Genomic DNA, 19,557 nt, shown 5'->3' on the forward strand with positions numbered 1-19,557 from the left:
CGGCCGCGGGGCCATCGCCGGGGCCATCGCCGGGGCCATCGGCGGGGCCATCGGGCGGGGCCATCGGGCGGGGCCATCGGCGGGGCCATCGGCGGGGCCATCGGGCGGGGCCATCGGCGGGGCCATCGGCGGGGCCAACGGCACCATCGGGGCCATCGGCGGGGCCAACGGCACCATCGGGGCCATCGGCGGGGCCATCGGCAGCATCGGGGCCATCGGGGCCATCGGCGGGGCTTGCTCGTCGCCCGTGGACGCCAGAGAGGTCTCGGGGCAGCCCGGGGGCCCGGGCGGGTTGGCGATGTCGCCGTGGTCGCCGGCCGGGGGCAGCACAGCGGGACTTTGGCCGTCGCGGGGAAGGCGGGAGAGGTCTGAGGGGAAGAGGGGTCCCGCCTGTACAGGGAATAAATGGGGGAGCCCAGTCCTCCTGTGGGAAAAATGCGTATTTTATGATTGGCTTTTCGCAAATATTCAAATGAATATTATATGTGTTATGTCAGAAAGTTATGCTGTATTAATTTTCTTAAGTACTGTGTTAAATCTAGTTTTAGGTTATAACATAATGTTAAAATAAAAACTATGCTATGTGAGATACTTTTTTTTTAAAGAAAGGACTTGCAGCGAGATAGCAGCCACAGGACACCTAAATCTTTCAGAGAAAGAGAATTTATTGCTTTCCTATCAGAGGAAACGAACTTCTTCCTGCCTGCTCAGCCCTGAAGACGCCGTCAGGATTCAGAGGAAGAAGTTGACACTGAACAGACTCCTTGGTTTGAATGGAATTTATGCATCATGTATGAGGTGTATGAATATGCAACAGGTTATTGTCTTTAAGGGTTAATCCTCTCTTAAAGTTTGTCTTTTTTCAGGCTTATTTTGCCCAGAAAAAGGTACCCAGATATCCGTAACTCTTTGTTTGTATTGTCTCATATTGTACTAATCCAAATTTGCCAAGTTATTATTACTCGAATTATATTGCTCTTTTTCTAACCATTTTATTACTATGAAACTTTTAAAAATTTAAAAAACAAGTGATTGGCGTTTTTCACATCCTGTGAGCCCCTGGTGTTGTAAATGGCTCCCCCAGAAACATCAGTACATGGGATGTTGTGTGTTGGGCACTGTGTGAAAAACACCAATCACTTGTTTTTAAACTTTTTAAAAATTGCTATAAAACAATTAAATTGTTTTATAAAACAGTAATATAATTAAAGTAATAAAACTTAGGACAATTAGGATTTAGGAGAATACGAGACAATAAGAACAAAGAGTTACAGATGTCCAAGTACCTTTTTCTGGGCAAAAGCCTTGTGATGGTTGGTGGGCATGGAAAGCTGGCCTGGGCCCCTTGCTCAGGGCTGGTGTCAGTGCCCAGAGCCAGAGGGGATCCCTTGCTGGGGGCTGTGCCATGGCCACCTGCCCTGTGCCGCGCTGGCCGCTCAGGCACCAGGAACCAGCAGCCAAGGGCACTGCCAGGGCCAAAGGCCAGGTCAGCCAGACAGAAAGGGGCAGGGCTGGGCACTGTTTCCATGGCAACCGGCACTGGGGGGGACACCTGGGGCACCTGGCCTGGCAGTTGCCATGGAAAGCCCTGGCAGGCACTGAGGGCACAGCCCCTGGCACTGAGACACTGCTGGGCCGGGTGCTGAGCACAGCGCTGAGCACGCAGAGATGGTTTTGTTCTTGCTGAGCTGCAGCACAGCCAAGGCCTGTCCTGCCCCTCGTCCAGCCACGCTGGGGAGGGGCTGGGGCTGCGGGGGAGCTTGGCAGGGGACACAGCCAGGACAGGTGACCCCAACTGACCCCGGGCACAGCCCAGACCAGAGCACATCATGCTCAGGGTATGAAGGGGGGAACAAGGAGCAAGGGGGGAATTTTGGAGGGAGGCTTTTTGCCTTCCCAGCTAACACTTAGGCAAGAGGGGGCCCTGTTTCACCAGTGGGCAGGGTCACTACCAAAGACACAGACACCAACTGAAGGAATTGTGGCATTTATATCATGCACAGCTGCAAAGAATGACAAAAGGATAAGCTCAGCAAAGCACATCATCATTAGCAAAGAATTACAAAAGAAGCTCAGCAATCCATCAGAACTCATCATTACATTTTGATGACTAACCCCTTGGTCAAACACTAGAGGTGTTTGTGGCAGACAAAGATTCTGGCTGACTATCAAGGTACACCTTACAGACATCAGTAGTACTTTGGTGACACCGTTCTTCATTCTTTTTTCTCAATCTCCTTGGAGTTAGGAACAAGAATTCTGTTGTCCATGGAGCTGGCACCTTTTTAATTCCAGAATAATGCCCCCAGGCCCTTTGCTGTTCAGCTTTACCATGTTGTCTGGGGCTAACAAGGCTTGGGGGGCCCTTTCCCCTCTGGCTGGAAGGGGCCGGGTCCCAGTCCCTGAGGGGCACCCGGGCTCCTGGATGCAATTCCTGTGCAAGTCCCTCAGTGTCACAGCAGCCTTCCCATGGAGCCCCGTGGATCAGAGCATTTGCCAAAGGGGCCCTTGGGGCAAACAGGGAGATTTGGTCTGGCAGCATGTGTAAAACAATATCCTGTCACATCTACTTGTTCTCACACACAGTCCTTGGCTGCAGGGACACATTCCCATTGTTCCTGCCCAGCTTTCAGGACTCCCGAGTTGGCTTTTCCAGGAGCTGCTCCTTCAGCTGCCTCGGGAGGGCCATTTGGCCTCCGGACCCACACTCTGGCTCCATTATTAGGACTGCTGCATCCAAACCCTTTATCTCCACAAACGGTGGTGATTGGAGCTGGAGCTCCTTTTTTCACAATCGTTCCTAAAATTGCAATATCAATAATTGTGCTACCCTGCCATGGGGTTGAATAATCCAATCCTGGTCACTATTGTTTCACAGAATTACTGTAATTTCTCCTGGATATTCTGCATCGATTCCTCCTGCCATGACATGAACACTTTGCAAGGCCAAGCTCCAAGGGAGCAGTTACCAAAGCAAAGTGTCCTGGAGGAATCTGAATTCCTGTTTCAGTATTGATGGCTCTCATTTGCTTTGAATTCATCCTCATTAATTCCAATGCATGAAGGCCCAGCCCTGCAGCCTCTGGGCTGGCCCTGCCAGGGGCCATCACAGCCAGAACAATTTCCCAGGCAGTCCAAGTCTCACTGCCCATGGTTGGATTTGCAAATTGGGGGCAGCCGTGCACAGCCAGGGGGTTTCCATTTCCCCCGTGGGCCATTGTTCAGGGCATGGAGCACATCTGGGAGATGGGTTCTCCATGGGCAAAGGTTCCCATCTCCTCATTTTATCAACTGCTCTTTTAACAACCCCTTCACCCGTTCAACCAATCCTGCAGCTTGTGCATAGTCTGGTACATGAAAAGCCCTGCAGGCTTCATCCCTGTATTTTTCACAGCAACAGACAAAGCACTCTGCATCACAGTATCAGCAAACCCTGGGGAAATAGCCAATTTCATCCCTTCCTCCTTTTTACTTTGTCTACAATCTCACAAAGTTGACCACTGACATGAGGGTCCTGGCCAATCCTGTTCTGTAGGGTATTTAGAGTTACATTCCTGAGCAGCCAAAGCTACCAAATTAGTATTGTCAGCACTATTTCACATTATTATTATTTCATATGTAGATATACATATTGATATACATATAGACAGATAAATACATATATATATAATATATATATATAAATACACAACTATATATAAGTATATTAAGGTCTTATTATACAATAAATACATATAGTTATTTAGTATATTGATATTTCACTGATACAAATGCAGCTGAGCTCAAGATTAAAACCTTCTTCTCTTGCTCCATGTGGGAGCATTCCAACAATAATTGCTCCTTCTGAAGCTGCTGTTTCCAATGGACTCTTAACAAATTCATCTTTGTCTGCCCAAACCCACAAGTCCTTTTCCTTTTCCATGTGCAATTTTTGGATGCATTTGAAGACATCCAGGGCTGCAGCTTCTTTTACCCGACTGCCCCACTGCTCCCACGGGGCTCCCACCTCAGCCCACTCCAGAGCCAGGGAACTCCAGGGAAGGGCTTCCCATCTGGGAATTTCTGATGGCACTGATGCCTCACATTGACATTGAACAAGTGACATTTGGTTGGGATCTGGCCAGACTGGGCCAGTTTGGTTTGACCAGTGAGCAAAGTCAGCACCAAAGACACAGACTCCAGCTGAAGGAATCAGTGTCATTTCCTGCAGTTCAGAGCAGCAAAGAATCACAAAAGGAGCAGCTCAGCAATGCACCCAATCATCCCCACCAAAGATTGCCTGCAGTGGTTAAGAAAGATGCAGCAGCATTTCCCCTCAGCCTTTCCCATCCCCCAGATGCACACAGCAGCTGGGGAAGCTGTCACAGCCAAGGGCTGCAGAGCCACTCCTGGGCACTGGCAATTCCTGCAGGTGCCTCCAGCCCCAGCTGAGGCTCCAAGCCTGCTGGGAGAGGGCCCAGCTCTGACAGTGCTGCATGAACAAACTGACAGCACTGCTAGTGTGCCAACATCTGCTTTCATCCTCCTCTTGGCTTCCTACCAAAGTCTGGCCAGGCCTCAAGGAGGAGCCAAGGCAGCTGACTTTGATCCTTCAGCCCCACACAAGGCCAGATGTCAGATTTCATGGCCTTCTCTGGCTTCTAAATACACAAAGGTCCATCCATGTTTCACTAAGGAGTGGCTACATCTATCACAGTGCTAATGACCATGCATATCTCAGCAGGGAGCAGATACAAAGATAACCTTTGCTTGGAAGGTTCCTCCAGAGGCCACCTTTGGCTCAGGGCCTGCTGTCCAGGCCTCACTCAGGGCTGCTGTGCAGGCCTTGGCACTTCAGGGACGTGCTTTAGTGCTGGGCTTGGCACTGCTGGCTGAGCGGCTGCACTGGGTGAGCTCAGAGGGCTTTTCCAACAGAAAGGATTCTGTGATTCCATGATGATATCCGCTGCATTCAGCTGGGGCTATTTCAGCAGCATTACTTTGCTCCAGAAGTTCCCTCTTGCCCAGCTCCTGTGGCCTGAGGCTTCAGCTCCTTCAGCTCCTGGTGCTGAGCTGCTCATGCTGAACGAGAGCACTTGGAGAGACGAATCCAGTCCATGCAATTCCTTCTGGGACACGCAGAGGGGAGGCTGTGCAAACAGGAGCATTGTTTGCTGTGGCCTCCTCTCTGCCCTTCACGCCTTTCAGCACTTTGAAGCAGCCAAGAGCTTTCTCCAAGAGTGCAATGGAGCAGCTGTTCCTGCTCGCAGGCCTGGCTCTTCCCAGTCTCTGCCCTTGCCTGCTTCTGTCCCTCTTGCTGTGCCCTCTGTTCCCCCAGGGCTGGCTGGCTGCTGCCCAGGACTGTGGCACTGGCACTGATCCAGTGCTCCAGAGCCTCCTTTCTGTGCCCTTGGAGCTGCCTGGGCACAGCAGCCTTTTCCATCTGCAAGCTCCCCATGGACAGGGAGTGCCCAGCTCCGTTCCTTGCACAGCCTCCAGGAGCCCAGGGCTGCCATCTCAAGTCCCTGCTGGCACTGGGGGCTCCCAGGTGCCTCAGGCTGCTCTGACACCGCTGCACACGGGAGGGAACAGGGCCAGGGGCTGTGCTGAAAGTCAGCTCCATCTGCTGCTGCTGCTGCTGCTGCTGCTGCTGCTGCTGCTGTGGGGTCATTGTGCAGCCCTGGCCCAGAGTCAGGGATCAGATGCTGCCAGTCTCTTCCAGCCCTGGCTGCTCAGAGGTTGGGCCTTGGAGCCTCATTGGCCAAAGGCAGCTGCTGCTGGGCCCTCTGTGTGTGCCCGTGTTCAGCAGTGCTGCTCCATCAGTCTGTGCCCAGCAACGGGGAAAAGCCTCAGCCCTGCAGGGCCAGGAGCTGCCGGGCTCTGCCTGAGCAGCTCAGCCAGCAGCAAGGGAGCTGCTCCACACAGGAACCAGGAGCAAAGGACATTCCTTCTGTAGGACATGTTTTCTATTTAAAGGAAAAAAAGGAAAAAGAAGAAAAACTATATAAAATGTGAAAGATGAAAACAAAACCCAAGTGTTAGTGAAAAAGTTCTGAAACTTTGCATTAAGAGGTAAATGATCTTTTTTAAAGGGGAACTCAGTTATTTACATTGTAAATGTGCTGATGGCATGGATCCATCTTACTGACCTCAGAAGCCTTTTAAAAGATTTTGGGCTTTGTTTCCAACATTGCCATTTGAAATTGTGCTCAAAGCAAGAGGAAATTGCTTTGTGCCCTTCCCGCTCCAAGCAGGACTGGGAATGGAAACTCTGTCAAAGCCCAAATCCTTTAGAAGATGCCCTTCCTTCTCAGCCTGGGAAGGAGCTGCACATTCCCTTTGAAACTGTCAGGGATTTCTTAGAGACACAACGTGCCACTTAGGGGTTCTTACTCTGGTTTGGCAGTGCAGAAGAGCAATTCTCCATCCAACAGCTCCAGACTGCACTGCCTCAGGAACACGGCCCACTCGCCAGCTTTGGCCCACTCAGGCACTTCTAGAGGAGGAAGAAAGTGCAATTGCACAATTCCAGCCAATCAAGAAGGAAGAATGGGACAGACAAACACCCTGTGCAGATCCAGGCGTTCAGCTGGGACTGTGGAGGGTTTGGGTTCTTGCCAATTGGATGTGTGTCCCCAGCTGCAATCTCTGGGCCTGCAGCAGAGTCTCACTCAGCTGCCAAAGCAGAAAGCTCAGGCACTGTGCTCGCAAGGGGCTCGTCTGATGCAAAGCTGTCAGAGCAACGGGAGGGCAGAGCCAGCCCAGCTGGGCCCAGGGCTGAGCCCAGCAGAGCCCTGGCAGAGCTCAGAGCAGCCTCAGCAGCCGCAGAGCCCGGCTGCAAGGAGAGAAAGCAGAAAGTGCCCGTCAGCTGAGGGCTCCTGTGCCCTTGTGCCAAGGCCTGCGGTGCCCAGGCCGTGCTGGCTGTGCCCAGAGCTGTGCCCAGAGCTGCCCATCCCTGCTGCCTTTGGCAGCAGAGCAGGAGGGCAGGACATGTGCCCAGCCTGCAGCCAGCCACGGCACATCCAGCCCTCAGCAGCTGCCCAGAGCAGGATGCTCCTGTGCTCGCTGCCATCTCCCAAAAGCTCTGATCCCACCCTGCCAAGCACACAGGGACCCACCTCACGCCAGCCACGGCTGCAAGAAAAGCTGCTCCCAAACCATGGCCTCAGCCTTCTCCAAGGCCACCGCCCATCCACGCCACAGCTGCTCCCAAGCACTTCCCCATCCACACTGCACCACCTGGAACGCTTCCTCTGGAAAAACAAACAAAACATTCTTGAAAAGAGATTAGAGACAAAAAGGGAGAACAAGAAAAATGGGAAGAACTCTTATCTCTGTCAGGGCCTTGAGGAAGGCCCAACTCCTACATGGTAGGGAAAAACCCAGCCATGGGTGAGGGAAGCCCACGCTTTCTCACTTCCACCCTGCACTGCCCCCCAAAATCACGGTGATCCCAAAGCAAACAAGGGCAGTGCAGCAGCCCAGCCCTTCCTTGCCTGCAGAGCAAAGCAGCCCCTGCACAGCTTCTGGAGTCCCACCTCTGCTCCCACCATGGGGCTTTGCTTGTGTCGGGCTGGCTGCCCCAGCCCCAGCCCCAGCCCAGGCCACGGTGGCTGCTGGGGGCTGTTGCCAGGGCCAGGAGCCCACTCCCATTTGTACCCAGCCCAGCCCATGCCCCAGCCCTGCCAAAAGCAGCTGGGCAGCGACTGAAGAATGAGTTGCATCTGCCCCAGCAAAGGGGGAACCTTTGCTTCCCAGCCAGGCTGGGCCATGCCCAAATCTGGCAGCATTTCCCCGCGTGGGGACTCATCTGCAAATTCCCTGTGGAGTCTGGCTTTGAAGAAGGTGCCAGAATCAAAGTCCATCACCTTCAGCCTCCAGTGGCCAGGCTGAGGAAGAGCTTCTCATCCTTTATGTCATCCTGGCTGTCTCCAGCAGCAGCAGCAGCAGCAGCAGCAGCAGCAGCAGCATCCCCACCCGGTACAGCTTCTCCAGGGGCTCCTGCTCCTTCCCTGGGGGCAGACCAGGCTCTCAGGGCTCTGCCCAGGGCCCCAGCTGTCAGGGAATCAGCACAAGCAAAACCAGCTTGGATGGCGGCCACCAGTGCTGGGCAGAGCAGCTCAGCTGCAGCACAAGGGCTGCGTGTGCCCATCCCATGACCCCCGTGCAGTGACACAGGCAGCACAAAAAGGTCTGGGTTCCTTTGCTTCTGATTGCCATGGCATGTGTGGAGCTGCAACTTACCAGGGCCCTGCATCAAAGTGTGCCTGTGGCTCTCTCCCTTCTTCTACGGCCGAGAAATATCCTGCACCCAAGGATCAGAGAACAGGTCTTCTAATGTGGGTCTTTCCAAGGAGTTCACGGATAAACACCACCTGATCAGATCTTTGCACTCTGGGCAGAGAAAGCAGAAACTGCCGGTCAGCCAGAGAAGGCCCCTGTCCGCTTTGCCCCACTATTGCCATGCCCAGGCCTTGCTGGATGCACTCAGGGCTGGGCCTAAACTTTCCCATCCATTCCCTGTTTTGGAGGAGAGCAGGACATGTGCCACCTCCTCAGCAGCTGCCAGAGCGGGATGTTCACGAGCCCACTGCTGGCTCCCAACACTGGGATTCCCCCCGTGCCCAGAGAAGAGGATCCACCTTGAGAGAGCCCTTGTGGCAGCGGGAGCTGGCCCCAGCTGAGGTTCCGGCCCCTCCTGAAAGGGTGCTCCCCGCAGACCATCTGGTGCAGCAGGATGCCCAGGGACCAGATCGTTGCTGCCTCGCCATGGTACCAGCCAAAGTGGGTCCATTCCGGGGGGCTGTAGGACGGTGTTCCTATGGAATACAAATGGAGTTCAGCAGGGGGATGCTGCTGCTCCCAGAGCCTGGCCCCAGCATCCCTGGGCCTGCGGGGGCTGCATCAGTGGCACACAGGGTGACCACTGCCCTCTCGCCAGCACCTGGGACTTGTGCACAAACTAAGGCTTGGAAAAGAAGCCACTGGTGTCAGAAGAGGGCAGAGGAAGCCCTGGCTAAGCCTGACCATGACAAGCAAAGGAAAAACCCTCTCTGTGCTGGGGAAAACATGCCCTTATCCTCCCTGCCTGCATTGCCCCTAAAATATTAGGAAGCAAAGGCTAACAGGGCGAGTTGAGTAGTGCAAGCCCTTCCTCTCGCCTGCACACCAAACTGGCTGGGGCACAGGTTCCACCCCCCTCTCTGCTACCCCCACCCACGGGGGTTTTGGTCGGGCTGGCTGCCCCAGCCCAGCCCCAGTCCTGGGCAGAGTGGCTGGCAAAGGCTGCCAGCAGGGCTGGAAGATGGCTGCCCACCCAGCCCCGCTCTAAAGCAACTCAGCTGAAGACTCAGTCCCCTGACTGGCAGCAAAAGGGAGAATCCCCGCTGCCACAGCCAGCTTGGGCTGGGAGATGTTGGGCCATGAGATCCCGGGACCAGGAGTACACCCTTACGTGGGCTCACCTGCAAAGTGGGTGTAGGCTGTGTCTTTCAGGTAGGTGCCACAGCCAAAGTCGATCAATTTGGCCTGCCCGGTGGCCAGGTCAAGCACGATGTTCTCTGGTTTGATGTCGCGGTGCAGGACCCCGCAGCTGGTGCAGTGCCGCACGGCCTCCAGCACCTGGCGGAACAGCTCCCGTGCCACCTCCTCGGGCACGAACCGCCGTGCCCGAATGACACGATGCAGGTCCTGACACCGCTCTGGCCGCTCCATCACCATCACGATGTGGTTGGGCAGCTCGAACCACTCAAGCAGCTGCACCACGCCGGGGAAGCCAGTGGACACCTTGGCCTGCAGCACGATCTCCAGCGGGGCCCTGCTGCCGTCGGGCTGCGGGAGGAGCACGATGCCCTCAGTGGGGCCGATGCCGTGCCAGGCCTGGGGAAGCCCTGAGCCAGCCCGGGATGCTCTGCGCCCTGCGCTGCGCCCACGCCCGCTCCCCCTCGAGGCGTCCTGGCGGCTTCCACCGTGCCGGGCCTCGGCTCATCCCCGCCCGGCAGCCCCGGCTGCTGCCCCTGGCCCCGCTCACTCACCAGCTCGCCGCAGTGCCGGACGCGGTTCCGTGGCACCCTCTTGATGGCCACCTGCAAGCCAAGGACAGCAGCGGGCTCAGCTCGCCGCCCGCCCTGCCCAGCCCCATCCTCCTCCTCCTCCTCCTCCGCCCCCTCGTCCTGCGCCCGCCGCCGGCCCCGCCGCTCACCGGGGCGCCGTCCGAGAGCCGCGTGGCCGCGAAGACGCTGCCGAATCCTCCGCGCCCCAGCAGCGAACCCAGGCGGTAGCGCTCCTGCAGGGCCTCGGGCGCCGTCCCTGCGGGCGGGACGCGGCTGTCAGCGCTCGGCCCGGGGCCAGCAACGGCCCCCGAGCGCCCCTCAGCCGCCCCGGGCCGGCCATGCCCAGGCCTTCGCTCCTCGCAACGCGGCACGGGAGGCTCGGGGCCGGCGGCCGCGCTGCCGAGCGGCGGAGCTCGGGCCGGGGAAGCCGCAGCGGAGGCGGCGGCAGCGGCCGCGCCGCCTGTGTCCTCCGCGGGCCCCGGGAGGAGCCGGGGCCGGGGCCGGGCTCGGGGCTGGAGCCTGCCTCGGGGCCGGGGCCGGGCTCGGGCCAGGCGGAGGCGAAGGGCGGCGATGCCGCCCCCGCACACGGCACTGATGCCCGCCCAGCAGCGCCACCGCCAGTAGGGCCAGAGCCGGGCGGAGGCGAGACCGCGGCGGGACGGGCGGGGCCGGGCACGGGGCAGCCCCGCCCGGGGCCGGGGGCGGGCCGGGGGCATGGCCCGGCCCGGCAGGGGGAGAGGGAGGCGGGGAGAGGAGAGGGAGGCGGGGAGAGGAGAGGGACGCCGGGCAAGGGACCCCGGGAGAAGGGTGCCCGACAACGGGAAAGGGAGACTCAGAGAAAGAAAGAGAGAAAGACCAAGAAAGAGAGAAAGAGAAAGAAGGATAGAAAGAGAAAGATCGTTATAGAATATCTGCTTTTCTGCTTCTGCCGCTGCTGCCGCCGCTGCTGCTGCCGCCGCTGCCGCCGCTGCAACTGAAGCACCGGGGCCGTTCGTCCCCGTGTCCGTTCCCCGCTCGCCCCACGAGCCCCACGTTCGAGCCCCGCGCGCCCCGGGCACAGCCCCTGAGTCTGTCCAAACACGGGAACTTTGCAGCCTTGAGCCCAGGTGCAGAGCCCTGACTCCTGCACACTGGCACAGCAATCCCCTCGCTTGCTGCTCTGCATTGGCCTGGCTGAGGGGCAAACACTGGCGGGACACCTTCCCTTGGGCTAGGATTCCTACCTGAGCCCAGCACTGCACTTACATCTCCAGTGTTGCCTTCCAGTAAAAACAGGGGAAGGAAAACTCTGTGTGGCTCATGGTATTTTAGAGTGTCTAAAAATCACTAAGCCACTGATCTTAGAGGTACAGTGCATCTGGAATTACTGGGATGGAGAAGTAGTGCAACATGGAAAAGGGGAGCAGAGAAATAAATAAAGGAAAACATCTTGGATTGTTTCTTTAATTTACATTTCTCTTCTGGAAAGCTGTTTCAGTTTTCCAGGAATCTGCTCCTGTCTGCTCTTGCCAAGAATCTCTCCTGGAGAACAAGGTCAAGCTTCTGTCCCAAGATTTGCCACCAGCTGCAGCTTCTCTTGGCTTTCCACACTGCACAGTGTCTGCAGCAGGACTTTTGCAGCAAAGCAGGACAACTGTTTGGAGAACTTTACGTGTCCTTTCTTTTCCTGGTGGGCTGGGGTGTTGTGCCACTGGTGAAGTTTCCATTGTGACTGTTTGTGCTGGTTTATGGCAAATTTTGGGAGGAAGCCTCCAAAAGGGGTCCATCTAGAAATCAAGTTCCAGTGGCCTCTCCCCCTACTAGTTCAGAAAAAGACTTCCCTTGGGAAAAGTAATAAAACCCCAGTTTGTTTATCAAGTAAAGTATTCACCAGCATGAAAAATGAATAATATTAAATAAAACCTCTGACAGTGCTGAAGGGATGGCAAATTCAGAAGGTGCTTTTTGTGGGTTGTAGTTGGCTCACTCGGTCTCTTCTAAGTCCCTCTGGTGCTGGAATGCAGCGTCCCAGACCTCAGTGGGCCACAGGTGTGAGCTTCTGGTGTTTTTCTGGGTTTTCAGTCCAGAGCAGGTTTAAACAGTTCCAAGAAAAAGGAAAGTCCCAGTCCCAGGAACTTCTCTGCCTAAGCTAGCTAAAACCAAATTGCTGGACCTGGGCTGTGAAGGCACCGGGAAATTTCCAAATCTGGGCACTGGCACTGCCAGCAAACACCAGATCTGGATGGTGCTGGAGCCAGAACCTGGAAATTTCCAACTTTTGGCTTTCTGTGCCAGCAAATCACTGCACTTGGGCTGTGCTGGCACCAGGAAGTTTTCAGATCTGGGCGCTGGCGTTGCCAGCAAACACCAGATCTGGGTGGTGTCGTTGGCAGCGACAGAAATCTGCCGGATTTGGGCTCTACTGGCACCGGGAAATTTCCAAATCTGGGTACTGGCACAGCAAACACAAGATGTGGGCAGTGCCAGAGCCTGTAGCAGAAAGTGGCCGGGTTTTGGATTTCTGTGCCAGCAAATTGCTGCTCCTGGGCTGTGTCAGAATAGGGAAATTTCCAGCTCTGGGCGCTGGCAGTGCCAGCAAACACCAGTGAAACCTTCTGGTCCTCGTCCGGACCATTGGCCAGTGGTTTCCCTGAGAACCAGCTCTGGCCACTTTACAGACAGAGACTGCTTTCATCTGCTTGTCTGGAAACAGAACTTTAATGAAGGCAAACACAACAAACAGGACGGCGTGCACAGTACACAGAGCAAAGCAGAAAAAAGCCTGGGCCCAGGGTCCTGCAGGGATATTTATACATTGATATATGGGGAGGAGTTAAGGTGGGATCTGAGGGAAGGATCCAAGAGGAAGGAAGATTATGAATATTACAATTTTTGCAGTAAAATGTAACCAACGGTAGCAAAGAGAACTCAGAACTTTCTAGTAACAATCTGCATAACTGAACAAGAGGATTATGGGCGGGAGCTCCTGCTGACCCCAACTAAAGAGGGTTTTCCCACAGCCTTAAGCCAAGGTCTCCCTCTTCTTTTAAACCAACCCCAACACACCAGATCTGGGTGGTGCTGGGTTTTGGCTTTCTTTGCCAGACAATTGCTGCATTTGGGCTGTGCTGGCACAGGGAAATTGCCAGATGTGGGCACTGGCGGTGCCAGCTCACCGCAGATCTGGGTGCTGCTGGTGCTATCACCAGAAAATTGCCGGGTTTTGTCTTTCTGTGCCAGCAAACTGCTGGACTTGGGCTGTGCTGCCACTGGGAAACTGCTGGATCTGAGCACTGGCAGTGCCAGCAAACACCAGATCTGGGTGGGGCCTGCACCAGGTATTTGCAAGGTTTTGGCTTTCTTTACCAGAAAATTACTCGACTCGGGCTGTGCTGGCACCGGGAAATTCCCGCATCTGGGCACTGGTGGTGCCAGCAAACACTGGATCTTGGCATTGCCAATGACGGTAGCAGGGAATTGCCAGATTTTGGCTTTCTTTGCCAGAAAATTGCTGGACTTGGCTCTGCCAGAACGGGGAAATATCCAGATGTGAGCACTGGCAGTGGCAGCAAACACCAGGTCTGGGCGCCTGTATTGGCATCAGGAAATTGCCGGATTTTGGTTTTCTGTGCCAGCAAATTGCTGCACTTGGGCTGTGCCAGCACTGGGAAATTTCCGGATCTGGGCACTTGTGCAGCAGGCACCAGATCTGGGTGGTGTTTTGTAGTGTGTTTTCATACATTGTAATACTTTGTGATAGTTTAGGTTTTGAATCCCCGTATTTTTCCCAAATGGTTCATCCCAGATGGTACCCCCCTCCCTTTCCCTGTGTAATCCTTTGCCCTTGCTGAGATCATCCCCAAATCCCCACCCTGGCTCTCTGTCAATCACTCAGCATCCCATCCCCTCCCTCTAGAAGCTTCGGTCCAGGATGTCGAGTGATCAGCCAGAGGCCAGGGGTCAGCCCCCCAAGCCTTGCCCCATACGCTGTCCTAAATGTCCATCCCCCAGGACCCATCCCTTAGGGGCACTTCTTGGTTAGTCAAATGTTCTCTACTTTGGCTTTCCACCTCCCTTTAAATGTAACCTTGGCACATCTCCCGGGCTCTTGGCAGGAGGCCCCTGAGGTGTAGGGGCTCCTTTGGGACACCTGGAATAAAACCTTGGATTAACCCCTGCTAAGAGTGGGCCCTTTCTCTTCTACCGCTGTCTCTGGTGTCTCTTGTGCTGCAAAGGCGGCCAGCCCAGGTGCCCTCAGTACCCTCGGGGCACAGAGAGTGTCTCCCCGCTGTCGGCCGTGTCGGGGCTGCCCCCGGTGTCTGCCGACTCGGGACTGGCCCAGGGTTCCTGAGAGGCTCCCAGAGAGACAGAGACAGTGGTGCTGGTGGCAGCACCGGGAAGCTGCTGGGTTTTGGCTTTCTTTGCCAGAAAATGGCTGCATTTGGGTCGTGCCAGCACTGGGAAATTGCCAGATGAGGGCACTGGCAGTGCCAGCGCACACCAGATCTTGGTGGGGAATGTGCTGGCACTGGAAAATTGCCAAATGTGACCTTTCTGTGCCAGCAAACTGCTGGAATTGTGCTGTGCAGGCATCTGAAAAATTCCGGATCTGGGCACTGGTGGTGTCAGCACACACGAGATCGGAGTAGTGTAGGCACCAGGTATTTGCCTGGTTATGGCTTTCTTTGCCAGCAAATTGCTGGACTTGGGCTGTGGTGGCACAGGGAAATGTTCAGATCTGGGCATGGGCGGTGCCATCAAACACCAGGTGTGGGTGGTGACAGTCTTGGCACCAGGAAATTGCTGCGTTTTGTCTTCTTTTTCCAAAAAACTGCTGCACTTGGGCTGTGTTGGAACCGATAAATGTCCAGACTGGGGTACGGGCGGTGGCAGCAAACACCAGATCTTGGCATTGCCAGTGTCAGCAGTGGGAAATTGCCAGATTTTGGCTTTCTTTACCAGAAAATTGCTGGACTTGGCTCTGCCGGAACAAGGGAATTTCCAGATCTGGGCGCTGGAGGTGGCAGCAAATACCAGATCTGGGCAGTGCCAGACCCAGTAATGTTGGAAATGAATTTGTAGAGAATTTTTAAGGTTTGATAGAAGGTTTCTATAGTATGTAAGCAAGTGTTGTTGAAGGTTCCCCCCAGACTGCAGAACTTGCTGCAGCTGTGAGGGCGTTTCGAACATTCCAACAACCCTTCAATTCAGTCACAGGTTCTGCATATGTCACTGGGATAGCAGAGCGGGCAGAGCGTGCCCTGATCAAGGAAGTCCAAAATAAAAAATTCTACAGCTTGCTCTCTGAATTAATTTGGTTCATCTCCCACAGAGAGCAACCTTATCACATCCTGCACATCCGGTAGCACACAGAGCTGCCAAGATACATCACTGAGGGCAAGCGGAGAGCAGACTTGTTAGCAATGGCAGCAAGTGCCACCCACATTTCCCCCGCTGCACAAAGTCTTTCAACAGGCTCGTCTAAGCCATGCATTCTTCCCTCAGAATGCTCCAGCTTTAGTAGGTCAATTTAAGATTTCCAGAGACCAAGCCAAGGCAATTGTCTCCACCTGCCCCAATTGCCAATCCCTCGCCCTCCCTTCCATAGGGACAAAACGAAGAAAATTACAGTGACATCTAACTTGACCATTCATGTTTCTATCAGTGCTCAAACAGTCAATACCTGACTCACTGGAGGACCAGATGGCCACTCCCAGGACACCCCGAAATACCTTAACAGCTGCTGCCACCGTCACTGTGCTCCTGTGCATCCAAACAGCGGTTGGATGGGTCATGCCACAACCAACAGAAAACCTATGGGTCACACTGGGGAAATCTCTCAAGCAGGATAACTTTTGCATGGCCATGGGAGGTGCAAAAGACCCGCTGTCTACATGTCTGGTGGGAATTCCCCTGTCACCAAATGAATGTGCCTGTGCAGGTAAGAAGCCCACCCTGGTAGACACCTGGGACGAGTGGATGAAGATCTTACCCCATGCACCACAGGAGCTCCAAGAACTAGACCTACCGGGCTCCTCAAAGCGACTTCTTGTGTCAACTTTTTCTAGGAGCCACCCCAACAAAATTGGCATGAGAAATCTGAACCACAGATGATAGTGAGAAAAGATATATCACCAAATGATAAGAGATACAATGATGTTGACTGGTGCAATTATACTGCCAAAACATTATCTAAGTCCTCTCCGTTTCCCAGAGTGCTTCCCGAGGGAGTGTTTCTCATCTGTGGTGACAGGGTGTGGGCAGGGATCCCCTCGAAGACCAAAGGGGGCCCCTGCAGCCTTGGCCAGCTTACTACCCTCACTCCAAACACTACCCAAATTAAAAATTGGAAACAAGAAACTCAATTGGCGCCCCAGAAAAGATCGTACTCCCAATTCAATCAAAATTGTGATGGCCAAATTTATAATTCGGGCAAGATGAAGAGGGTCACTGTTTCCATCTTTCTACCATGGGTTGCAGCTGCGAAGGCCCTCGGTGAGCTTTCTCACCTGGAGTGCTGGCTTAGTAAGCAGACCAAGGCTACATCCGCTGCCTTATCAGACCTTCTAGCGGACAAGGAAACCACCAGACATGCCACCCTTTGTCCGGTTCGGCTGTCTGTCTCTGCCCGGACACGGGCAGGGTGGTTCTGGGGCGGCCCGCGCTTCAAAGGACGAGTCTGGACTCTTCAGTTTCTCAGTCTTCAGATTGTTTATTATTTCTTATCTACAGAATTTTCTTTCTGCCCAACAGAGGTCTGACCTGCAAGGCAGCCAAGGGCACTCTGACCACCCACGGGGTGGTCGTGTCTTTTTATACTAAAAGCTACGTATATCATATTTACCTTTATTTCCCAATACCTTTCACCCATATTAGCAAGTGCACCTTTACCATGAACCAATCCCCAAGTGCCAACATCACCAGAGAAAATGGATGACAAGAAGAAGAAAGAAGGACAAGACACGCCCTGCTCCCTCCATCTTGTCTCCATAACCCCCCTGTACCAAAAACCCTAAAATCTATATTTCACCCTGTAAATATATCTTTCTTGCACCACTCACTCCCAAGTGACTCTCACGTCCTCACACAGGTGTCACATCCTTAGAAGGATTAAAATCAAGCCACCAGATGCTCCTGGACCCATTCCAGGATTTCCAAGCCCCCCCCAAGTGTTCTCTTGGTAACTCTGGACATCCGGAGTGATGTGCTGAGTTCCCACAACCCTTCAGAACAGAGCGGCCATCGGCTTCCTGCTGCTCTCCTATGGCCATGGTTGTGAAGATTTCAAAGGACTTTGTTGTTTTAACCTGTCATGGAAAAGCACATCGATCCAGGCCACCATCAAACAAATTCAAGAGCAAATGAAGACTCTTACTGAAAATAAAGTTGTGGACATGATGGACAGAACTCTCATGCAGTGAAATGCTCCTGTGTGGGTGGCCCCCATTCTTAAAAGTTTATTGTGTGTCCTTCTCATAGTTGTTATCATTTCAGCACCACTGATGTGTTTTAAGAAAAGAATTGACAAAGTGTCCTGCAGACACTGCCTCAATTTCTCTCCAAGGTGACCTCAGAAAACCAATGACATCACAGCTCTTGTCCATCTGGTCAAGAATCTCCCATGGGACACTCTGGTCTCTCCTCCAAGGGAACAAAGCAGCAAAATCCCCAAGGAAAATCTTCCCCCTTGGGCCCTGCGCCTCCTTGGGTGAGTTCCAGAGCAAACAATCAAGGCAGTGGCCTGAAATGTTTTCCCAGCTGGGCCATAACACTTCTCTGATGGATGCACATTGTCCCTGGGGAAAGAGATGTGCAGAACCCTTCACTAATGCCCTGGAATGTCCAACAGGAATCACAGCCATGGACAGCTCTCAGGAACCACTTCACTGTGGATTTTCCTTCCTGGAAGCCCAAGATGTCTGAATGTGCTCCTGGTGCCTCAGGGCCTGGGTAAACAGGGCTTGTCAGAGAGGCTGGCAGGGCACCAACACCCCTCCTCCTCCTCACAGGGCACCTCTGTTACCCCAATTAGCTCCGAGTGGCTGCCTGGGGACAGGTGCCCACTTCCCCATGTGCCTGGGATGGGCACATCCTGCTCAGGGCCAGTGCTGGCCTGGGCCCAGAGCCAGGGCCATGACCCAGGTGCTCTGGGAGGGCTTGGTGGCTGCAGGTGTGACAGGATGAGGGGCAGGGCAGGGCATATTCCCCTCGGGACAGTGCTGTGGGCATGGAGCTTGGTGGGGTTTGGCATCTGCAGGGAAAGGGCTATCGGGTTGTGTGGATGTGGGAATTGTCACTCGTGAGGCATTCCCCAGGCCTCAGCCTTGTCTGCAGGTGCTCAGCATTGCCCGGTGCTCCCCAGTGTCTGCAGTGACTGAGATGCCAATCGGCCGGCTGATCCCATGTCCCTTGTTCCCCTTGTTCTCCCACATGTTGGGTTTGGGGCCGGGCTCAGCTCTGGGGTGTCCCCCAGGGAAAGCTCTGGGAGGGGAGGGGCAGCAGGAGATGGGGGATCTGGCACTGGGGGCTGTTGGAGGATGGATTGTGTTGGACTGGGGGCTGTCCCCACAGGGTCCCCAGGTGCCTTTGGCTCCCTGCCTGCCCCCCTTGGCCCCCCAGGTGCCTGGGCCCTTCCAGGGGCAGCTGCCCCGTGCAGGAAGCTGGAGGGATGCCGGGCAAGGGGGCTGGATCCGTGCCACAGGTGGGGTGGGGTGGACTCTGTGCCAGGGCTGGGCTTGTGGCCAGGGCTGGGGGCTGTGCCAAGCCGGGCTTTGGCCTGGGGGCTGGCAGGGAGGGTGCAGGGAGGAGTCCCGGCAGGGATAAAGGTGCTCCTCACCTGCTGCAGCCTCAGGCAGCGCTGCCCAGAGCCAGAGGAAGATGAAGGTGGCTGTGCTCAGCGTGGCCCTGCTCTTCTCCATCCTGCTGTGCCCCCCGGCACAGGCCAAGGTGAGGCACCAGCCAAACGCTGTCCCCACATCCTGCCCTCCTTTCTGGCCTCCCTTTCCACCCTTTTGGTCCTTCCTGTGTGTCCCATTCAGGGTCCTCAAACGCCCTCCCACTGACCATTCCTGAGGCCTTTCCTTCCATGTCCCCCCTCAATCCTTTGCTTTTCTTCCTGGCCACTGCAGAGGGGTCCCCCTGTACAATTCCCTGACTCACCCCCACTCCCACACCATCTCCCAGTCCCGTTGGTTTTGTCCCCACCTGTCCTCATTCTCCTGTCACCACCAAGTCCCTCCCTTGCCCACCCATGTCCCTACACCTCAGTTCCTTTCTCCTCCCCTGTACCTCACCCCCTGCTCCTTCCACACCCCCAGCCCTGTCCCCTGGGCCCTCAAGTGACCCCAGATCAGTGTCTCTGGGTGTCCCCCCACCTCAAACAGATCTCCTTGGAGGCCCTGAATTCCCATCCCTCTGCCTGCGCCCTGCTCCCTGCACCCGTGTCCCCCCCAGCCCCACAAGGTCCAGTCCAGACCCAGCCTTTGTTCTCCTTTCCAGGCACTCCTGGAAGGAACCCAAGATGATCTGCGGGAGGTGAGTGGGCTGC

At 55.0% G+C, this 19,557-nt stretch overlaps 1 long non-coding RNA gene across 1 annotated transcript; it reads left to right on the forward strand.

Moving 5' to 3' along the window:
• Window positions 1–207: 207 nt before the first annotated feature.
• On the forward strand, window positions 208–838 carry LOC139604356 (uncharacterized). The gene is made up of 2 exons (XR_011683952.1): window positions 208–366; window positions 606–838. It is a non-coding gene; the product is annotated as an uncharacterized lncRNA (long non-coding RNA).
• Window positions 839–19,557: the final 18,719 nt, after the last annotated feature.

This window comes from Agelaius tricolor, unplaced genomic scaffold (assembly GCF_023055355.1).
Source record: "Agelaius tricolor isolate 1412-34295 unplaced genomic scaffold, bAgeTri1.0.p SCAF_50, whole genome shotgun sequence".
Classification (NCBI taxonomy): domain Eukaryota; kingdom Metazoa; phylum Chordata; class Aves; order Passeriformes; family Icteridae; genus Agelaius; species Agelaius tricolor.